The following is a 9,419-nucleotide window of genomic DNA, read 5'->3' on the forward strand; positions in this document are numbered from 1 at the left end:
GACACTGAAACAGAGAACAGGCTGGCAGGGACCAGATGGGAGAGGGGAGAGAATTTCAGGGGAAAAGGGGAAGGATTCATGGGAACAAGTACAAAGGACACATGGACAAAACCTAAGGGGGGTAGAAATGGGAGGGAGGTCAGGATCACTGAGGGGGTGGCTGGGATGGGAGTAAAAGATGGAAGACTTTACTTGAACAATAATTAAATAAAAATTTAAAAATAAAACATTTTCTGTAGTTGCATTTTAAATGGTAACAGACATTTCACCTTTTTTTTTTTAAAGAAGGCATCGGGAAAGATCACTCTGGGAGCACTAACCAAAGAGCAGGGAGGTAAGATCAGAAGATGATAATACAGATTCAATGAATCAGAAATTGACAGAAATCAATAATACAAATGAACCATATGAAGCAGAGCAGATTCCTGAGGACAGCCATTCACAGATGTCTATACTGGCATAGGAGCAGGTATAGCAGCTATAAACAGCAGAAGAGAGGCCATATGATAAGAAGTAGCAACTGTGAACTTGCAGAGGCTGAGATTCTGTTCCATCCAGAGCACTGGACATTAAACAGGAAGCTAGTTTTGTATTACTCTGATTAATGTGGCTGACAACTTGATTATACTGACACAGAAAAGAAATAAGAATAGGTGAATATGTGTTATACTTCAATATAAATCAGATAAAGGTGAACAATCAAGTAAATCTTATTCTCCCAAAAGCAGAACATTTTTACAATTTATATTTAATTTCTTGTTCTGAAACATTCTAATTAACAAATTCGAGCAAGATATTTGATCCCTTTTAAGCCTCATATAAAGTAATAATAATAGAGACTACCTTTGTTATGTTCTCCTGAGAATTAAATGAAATAATACATGTAATTGGCTTAGCACAGCATCTGTGTCAACGTTTAGGTTTAGTCTCATCATTATTTTTCATCATCCTTACTCTTTTAGCTGCTGAAGAGATAGCACTGATGAAAACAAACAAGCAAAGAAACCCCATGCCCTCATGGAGCTTTCCTTCCACTGAGTGAGATCATTATATCATTGCCTTATTTTAGCATGAGTTATACTTGTCATCTCTGACATGCTGGCGATATTTCAATATATTTAGAATGATTGCTTAGGCAATAATGCCTCAAAGCCACAAAGTTCTTTCTGTTAAGAATTTTTAAGGAAAATTTTTAAGTATTATTTTTAGCTAAGAGAAAGGGATGCTAGATATAAGAGTATTTCAAATAATTGGTGAATTTCTTCTATTTTTAAAGTGTTTCCATTATTAATGAAAACCTGAAGTGGCTCTATTTCTTGGCATTTTCTGCTTCACAAAGGAAGAATGTGCGCTGTGATTTAGACCAAGAATTACTAAGCAGAACAGACTTAAGCATATTCCAGTGTTACAGCACATTAGTCAGTTTATCACAAAAATAAAAGAAATAAAAGTGAATTATGTAAGAAATAATTGTACTAGGGCTGCCCATTTCTAGTTTTTGGCCCATTCAATAATGTCTGAGACACCAGCACAGTATGTGAATTTCACCTTGCACAGGGACTGCTGTGAATCCCCACAAATTTTCCATTCAATGAAACAATCATTTGTTTATGAATTTTCTTTGGTTTGTTATAGCAGTATGTTTCACAAGAACCCCTTATGCCAGGGGTCCCCAACCCCTGGGCCCCAGACTGGTACAGAACCATGGCCTCTTTGGAACTGTGCAGCACAGCAGGAGGTGAGCAGCAAGTGAATGAGCGAAGCTTCACCCACATTAGAGCCTGAGCCCCGTCTCCTGTTTCTCTACTCAACTCCTGTCTGTGGAAACATTGTCTTCTACAAAACTGGTCCCTGGTGCCGAAGGACTGCTGCCTTATGCTAAATCAATGCAGAAATGGAATTCTGGATTAGAGAATGACACAATGGGAAAAAGATACAATGACAGAAATGAAATCACTGAAAATTGTAGCAAGAGGGAGAAGATTGGAATCATGATGGTTCAAAGTATAATGTTAATTAATTTATATCTATTTTAAATCAAAAGAAGCCTATTATTTATATATAATTCCATGGAATTTATTTATTTGTATCTCGATATATGATATATGATATATGATATATGATATATGATATATGATATATATATATATGGTTTGTACAGAAAAAGTCCAACCATTGTTAATATAACAAGAATAGTTTGCACGACACTGATGTAACCTGGCAGCCAAGGAAAGTGTACTGGAATGTGCATGTATGAACAATGATGACTTCACTGTAATAGTTAGTGGGGGTGGTAGACATCATTGGATGAGCATGTGCACATGCAAAATGACTGAGCAAGAAGAGCAACAAATTGTATCAGATTTTGTGCATTAGGCTTGAACATTCTACCACAGAAACTATTCTGATGATTCAGAAGGCCACCGCTATGGCAACTGGTGATTGGTAGCTTCATCACAACAACATGCCCACTCATGCATCATGTCTTGTTCAGTTTTTTTCAAAAATATCATATCACCTCTACAGCCCAGAATTGGTGCCCTGGAACATCTGGCTTTTCCAGAAACTAAAATCACCTTTGAAAAGGAAGAGATTTCAAACCATTATGAGATTCAGTAAAATATGTCAGGGAAGCTGATGGTGCTTAGGAAAACTGTGTGAGGTCCCAAGGTACCTACTTTGAAGGAGACTGAGGTGTTATTGTCCTAAGTACAATGTTTATTGTATCTTCTTCAATGAATGTCTCTATTTTTCATATAATGTGGGTGGGTACATTCTGGACAGACCATGAATATATGCAATGATCTATCCATATACACACGCAAGTTTGTATATAATATATAATATGTTTGCACATAATTATGTGTAGGTATAGTGGAATCATATTGGAAATACTACAGAATTTGCTTTTTAACATAAAGGCAGATGCTATATCTTATCTACACTCAATATCACTATTCATGTGAATCTGGGCAAATATGCACAAAAATGTGTGACTTCTCTAATCTAACCAATATCCCTATTGTAGAGTCATAAATTTTCTCCAACTTTCTGCAATTTTAATGATGCAGCAAATCTTTGTAGGTAAATCTTTGCTCAAATTCTTTAGTAGCCCCCTTGCATGGTTACTTAAGAAAAAAAAGTATTAATGAGTCAAATGGTATACACGTACATAAGACTTTGAATCATATTTCTAATTTATATCCAGAAGATAATATATAAATATTACAAAAAGAATATATTTCCAGAAATTTTCTCAACATTGTAAAATACCATTGACAATCTGAGAAGTGAGAAGGATTTGAACTTGTGTGCTAATTTGCAATTTTTAAATTGCTCTCGATATAGAACATTCTTTTATATTTGATTGGATTGATCTCTCTCTGTTTCTGAAATATGTTTTTGGTTGGGGGTAGATGATAATAAAATATTAATGCCTTATTTATGTTTTCCCTATTGGATTATAATAAATTTCTTTTGTTTTTTTTAACATTTTACTTTTATACTATCACAGTTGTTTCATTTTTTTTTTGCCCTTTACCCACCTCCACCACGCCCAACCTTCTCATCCCTAGTCAATCCCCTTTGGGTAGTATTGGAAATTTTAATGATGTTAATTCTTCTGATACAAGAACAGGATATATATCTCCATTGATTTGTATCTTCCTCAATTTCTTCTGTGTGCTATGGTTTATCAGGTGCAAGTCTTTTACACCCTTGATTAAATTTGTTTCTTGGTACTTTTTGTTTTTTTGTTGAGATTTTTTCTTAGTTTTTCGTTCTGATAGTTTATTGCTGGTACACAAAATGCCATCAATTTCTGAATATTTACTTGTATCCTGCTACTTTGCTAAATTCACTTGTTAGCTTGAGTAGTTTTTAGGTGAAGTCTATAGTGTTTTCTATGTACAGTATCATGTCATCTATGAATAATGACAGTTTTACTTCCACCTTTCTAATTTGGATGTCTTTTATTTCTTCTCTGATTGTGGTGGCTAGGACTTCCTGTACTACTTCCACATCTATTGATATGATCCTATGATTTTGTCTTTCATTTTGTTTATGTACAGTGTATTACATTTATTGATTTGCGAATATGGTACCATCATTGCATCCCTGGAATGTATTCCACTTGCTCATCATATGTGATCTTTTGAAAGTGTCGCTCAATCCAATTTGGTAGCATTTTTTTAAGGATTTCAATTTCTATGTTCATCAAAGATATTGACCTATACTTTCCTTCCTTTTTTTTTTTGTATCTTTATCTGGTTTTGGGATTAGGATAATACTGGCTTTGTAAAAAGAGTTTGGAAGTCTTCCCTGTTCTTGAATTTTTTAAAAATAGTTTGGGAAATAGATGTTAATTCTTTGAATGTTGGTAAAATTCTTCTGTGAAGCCATCTGGTCCAGGGCTTTTGTGTGCCAGAAGTTTTTTGATTATTGCCTCAGTTTCACAAGTTGTTATCAGGCTGTTCAGGTTTTCTGCTTCTTGATTCAGTTTTGGAAGATTGTAAACTTTTAGAATTTTATCCATTTCACCTAATTTGTCCGATTTTTGGCATATAGTTGTTCATAATAATTTCTTACAATCCTTCATATTTTTGTGGCATTGGTTGTTACTTCTCCTCTTTCATCTGACTTTATTTATTTGCATCCTCTATTTATTTTTTCTTGATGAGACTGGTTAAGGGCTTGTCCATTTTGTTTATATTCTCAAAGAACCAGCTCCTGGATTTATTGATCTTTTGAATTTTTAAAAATCTCTATGCCATTTAATTCTGCTCTGCTCTTGATTATTTCCTTCCTTCTGCTTGCTCTGGGTTTTGTCTCTTGTTTCTTTAGTTCTTGTAACTGTAGGGTTAGGTTGTTTATTTGAGATGTTTCTATCTTCTTTAGGTAGCCCGCACTGATATGAACTTCTCTCTCAGGGCTGCCTTCACTGTGTCCAATAGGTTTTGGATTGTTGTGTGTTCATTTTCTTTTGTTTCTAGATACTCTTTGATTCCTTCTTTGATTTAATTGTTAATCCATTCATTATTTAATGACATATTATTCAGCCTCCATGAATTTGCATATTTTTAAGTTTTTTTTCTTGAGGTTGATTTCCAGGTTTAAGCCATTGTGATATGAAAAGATGCTTGATATGATTTCAATTTTCTTGAATTTGTTGAGGCTTATTTTGTCTCTTACCACATGGTCTGTCTTTGAAAATGATCCATGTGCATTTAGGAAGAATGTATAATTTACTCCTCTGGGGTGAAATGCTCTATAAATATTAATTAAGTCCATTCGATCCAGTGATTCCTTTAATGTTGCTTTATCCTTGTTGATTTTTTTTCTGGATGATTTATCCATTGTTGACAGTTGGGTGCTGAAATCCTCTACAATGACTACATTACTATTTATCTCTTTCTTAAAGTCCCCCAAGATTTTATTTTTACACTGAAGTGTTCATATATTGGGCACTATATATTTGCAAGTGTTACATCCTTTTGTAGAACTGCTTCCTTAAACATTGTGTAGTGATCTTTTGTATCTCTTCTTATAACCTTAGTTTTGAAATCTATTTTGTCTGATATAAGTATGGCACCCCAGCTTTTTTATGTCCATTTCCATGGAATATTTTCTTTCTATCCCTTCACTTTCAGCTTGTGTAAATCTTTTGTTCTGAGGTAGGTATCTTGAAGATAGCACATTCGTTGGTTGTGTTTTCTTATCCATTTAGCCAACCATTTACGTTTAAGGTTGTTATTGATAAGTTCCTATTCATTGTCATTTTTGCCCTTTGTACTTGTGTTCTCTGTATTTCTTCTTAAAGCAGTCCCTTTTGCATGTCTTGCAACGCTGGTTCGGTGGAAATGCATTTCATTAGCCTTTGTTGTTGTTGTTTTTCAATCTGGGAAACTCTTATTTTGCCTTTCATTTTAAATGTAAGCTTTGCTGGATAGAGTAGCCTTGATTGCAGGTCCTTTCTTTTCATTACTTGGAATATTTAATGCCAATCCCTTTTGGCCTATTGTGTTTCTCTTTAGAAATCAGCTGATAGCCTGTTGGAGCTTCTGTGTAGGTAAGTAGCTGTTTCTTGCTGCCTTAAAGATTCTCTCTTTGCTTTAAATTTGGCCATTTTAATGTGATGTATATTGGTACGGGCCTCTTTGGATTCATCTTGATTGGGACTTTCGCTGCTTCATGAACCTATGTGCCTCTCTCACTCACAAAATTGGAAAAGTTTTCAGTCAGTATTTCTTCAAACAAAAATTTTCTATCTCTTGCTCCGTTTCTTCTACTTCTGTTATCCTTGTAATGCAGATATCATAACATTACATGCTGTTCCAAAGTTCCCTTTAACTATCCTCATTCTTATCTAGTCTCTCTTTATTTTGTGGCTCTGACTGGGTGATATTTTATACACTGTCTTCCAACTTGCTGATTCAGTACTCTGCTTTGTCTAGGCTATTTTTGATTCCTTATAGTGTATTCTTCATTTCACATGTGGCATTCTTCATTTCCAACTGGTTCTTGTACAAAATTTCTTTTTTTTCTTTTTTAAATTTTATTTAGCTATTTTTCAAGTACAGTTTTTTGTCTATTTCTCCCATCCCAGCCCCCCACCCCGTGCTCCCCACCTCCCTGCCATTTCCACCCCCCTTAGTTCTCGTCCCTGTGTCCTTCCTATTTGTTCCTCCAAATGCCTCCCTCTTTTTCCCCTTAAATTCCCTTTGGTGTTGAAAGACAAATACCATATGATCTCACCTTTAACAGGAAGCTAAACAACAAAACAAACAAGCAAGCAGAAAAAAAACAAAGACACTGAAATACAGAACAAGATTCTATCACTTTTTATTCTGATGTTCCTTGTAGTTCTTTTTTAAATTTATTTTAAAATATGTACATATTTTATTATTCAAGTACATTTGTCTCTATTTCCCTGCCACCACTTCCCCCAGCTGAACCCATGCCCTTGATCCTACCCCACTTTGGCTTTGTCCATGTGTCCTTTATACATGTTCCTTTATGACCCTTTTACTTCTTTCCCTGTTATCCCCTTCCCTCCTCCACTCTGGTTATTGTCAGTTTGTTCTTTATTTCAATGTCTCTGGTTATATTTTGCTTGCTTGTTTGTTTTGTTGATTAGGTTCCTGTTAAAGTTGAGATCATATGGTATTTGTCTTTCACTGCCTGGCTTATTTCACTTAGCATGATGCTCTCTAGTTCTATCCATTGCTGTTCCAGAGGGTAAGCTCCTTCTTTCTTTTTGCTTCATAGTATTTCATTGTGTAAACGTACTGCAGTTTTTTTTATCTACTCATTTACTGATGGGCACTTAGGATGCTTTCAGCACTTGGCTATTGTAAATTGTGCTGCTATGAACATCAAGGTGCATAAATTCTTTTGAATTGGTGTTTCATGATTCTTAGGGTGTAATCCCAGCAGTGGAATTACTGGGTCAAAAGTCAATTCCATTTTTAGTTTTCTGAGGAAATTCCACACTGTTTTCCACAGTGGCTGTACCAGTGTGCAATCCCACCAACAGTGCACTAGGATGCCCTTTTCTCCACAACCTTGCTAGCACTTGTATTTTGTTGCTTTGTTTATGATGGCCATTCTGACTGGTGTGAAGTGGTATCTCATTGTGGTTTTAATTTGCATCTCTAGGATGGCTAGTGATGCTGAGCATCATTTCATATGTCTCTGGACTCTGTATGTTGTCCTTGGAGAAATGTCTGTTCAGATCCTTTGCCCATTTTTTAATTAGGTTGTTTGTCTTCCTGGAGTGGAGTTGTGTGAGTTGTTTTTGTATGTTGGATCAAACCCTTGTCCAAGGAATCTTTTGCAAATATATTTTTTCATATGGTTGGTTTCCTTTACATTGCACTGGTGTTTTCTTTAGCTTTGCAGAAGCTATTTATTTTGATGGAATCCCTTGTTTATTCGTTTCTTTATGTCCCTTGTGCTAGAAGACATATTAGTGGGGATTTCAGATGGTGGGGGAGCAGTATCCTGCTGGGTAAGGTAATTGAGTTTTCCCTGGGAGTGGGTAGCTCTTCTCAGGAAAGATGCTGCTGTGGAGCCCAGATATATGAAACTTCCATAGCTGTTCCCCCAAGTCTCTCTCCAGGGCCTCCCACTCCAGCCTGTCCTCATGTGATTCCAGCCTGTGCTACCCTCCCTTTACTGGGGCCCAAGGTGAGTAGCCACAAACACAAAAACTGTGCTTTGCCCCTTTAAGAAAAAAAGATGGTGGGTTTGTCTCCAACAGTTTTCTTCTCTCTCCAACAAATAGAGCCCCTGCGGCCTTTCACCACTAGATGCTGCAGTGGTGGTCCAATCTCAGCACTGGCTGTCTGTGCTTTGGAGCTGGGTCTCTGGTCCCAAGGGGAAGCTCCCACAGCCATGCCACCACCTTGGCCTGCTATCCATGTGTGCGGGTCGACCCCTTTAAGATACCCCTGTCTTGCCTATGCTTCTAGTGTGGAATTTAGCTATTTTTAGTTAAAAGTCTGTCAAGGTGGTCTTGCATTTAGCTCAGGTTATTATTTTCCTTTTTAATCTTATGTCCACTATGGTTCTGGGAAGCAATGTTCTATATATGCTCCTACTCTGACGCCATCTTTCCAGCTTCTGTATGAAATTCTTAAATAGTCAAGCCACCTTGTAGTTCTAAATTTATGTTTATTTTCCACATTTTATAAACTACTTTTGTTTGTATTCATCACATATAGTAAGGCTTCTCTAATTTAGTCATTTTACAAATATTTACTGAGACCCTTTTATATGTTGGGAATTTTTCTAGGCACAAGGGAATAAAGCAATGCATACAAGTATATTCTAAGCAATGTATAGAAGTTTATTCTAAGTCAAACTTAAAATTAATATACTGAACAATTTAGATTTATTTTTTAATTATCACTTGCAAATATATGAACAGAGATATAATTTAATATATGTATATAATTTCATTTTTCAAAATATTTAGGTAGTCATCCCCAAATTATATGCTTTAACTTTAAATCTATTTCCAGTGATTAATTGAAAATTTTATAATAATTATATTCATTCACTTTTCATATTTTGCATTAATTGGCATTTATCTTTTACTTTAAAATGCCATAAATTTTGTTGTCCTTTTTTTCGGAGTAGCATTGCTAGAAGTATGTTTAGTGTTCTATCAGTAGAGCATAGTCCATAAATTTTAATGTGCAAGTTTTTCATTGCTTTAATGACACTCTTATTGTTATTTTTACTTCATGGTTGATGTGAGATTGTTGATTTTCAATTGTATAATTTAAAAAGTAAAATTTAGCCCTGGCTGGTGTAGCTCAGTGGATTGAGCATGGGCCTGCGAACCAAAAGATTGCAGTTCAATTCCCCGTCAGGACACATGCCTGGGTTGCAGGTCAGTTCCCAGCAGGGGATGC

This window comes from Artibeus jamaicensis, unplaced genomic scaffold (assembly GCF_021234435.1).
Source record: "Artibeus jamaicensis isolate MK-2021 breed Jamaican fruit bat unplaced genomic scaffold, CSHL_Jam_final scaffold_584, whole genome shotgun sequence".
In the NCBI taxonomy this organism is placed as follows: domain Eukaryota; kingdom Metazoa; phylum Chordata; class Mammalia; order Chiroptera; family Phyllostomidae; genus Artibeus; species Artibeus jamaicensis.